Below are 641 nucleotides of genomic sequence, written 5' to 3' on the forward strand. Positions count from 1 at the left end.
CTTGGAGACTTCATGAGTGGTGGGTGTGAGATCCAGCTTTAGCTGTGGAGGCATTGGCCAGGGAGAGAAGAACTATGGGAGGGTGAGTTCCAACACAGAGTATCAGAGCACACCTGGAGAACAACCAGGTGGGTAAGGGGATCTGAGTTCCATACTCTGAGAAGATTCCTTTGCTCAGAACAAACAATAAACAACCCTCCACCCCCCCTAACCCCTCAGGGCAACAGAGCTCACTCAATAGAAAGAGATTAACTCCCTCCCCCAGGGCTTAGCCCAGTTTTCAAGGTCAATTTAGACCCTGTTGCTGAGGACCTCACAGCAGAGAAAGAAACCAGTAGGCCCTATTGACTGCCAATTGGAATTACTAAGCCAAGTGAAAAAAGATTCTAGGCTCCTCAAAAGCAAACTTCTGAGAGCCAGTGCCCCACCCCACAACACAAGATGAAAAAAGGACTGAGAAAAGGGGGGCCTATGGAAAAATACTTAGAAGAGACAGATCCAAAACCAAAGGGATCTAGTACTGCTGAAGAGAATATGAATTGGCCTCCAGCCCAGAAAGACTTCCTTGAAGAAATTAGGAAGGAGTTTAAAAACCAATTGGAAAAATTGGGAAAAAAAATTCAAGAAAAAATTAACACACT

The sequence above is a fragment of the Macrotis lagotis genome, chromosome 2, assembly GCF_037893015.1.
Source record: "Macrotis lagotis isolate mMagLag1 chromosome 2, bilby.v1.9.chrom.fasta, whole genome shotgun sequence".
Lineage (NCBI taxonomy): Eukaryota > Metazoa > Chordata > Mammalia > Peramelemorphia > Peramelidae > Macrotis > Macrotis lagotis.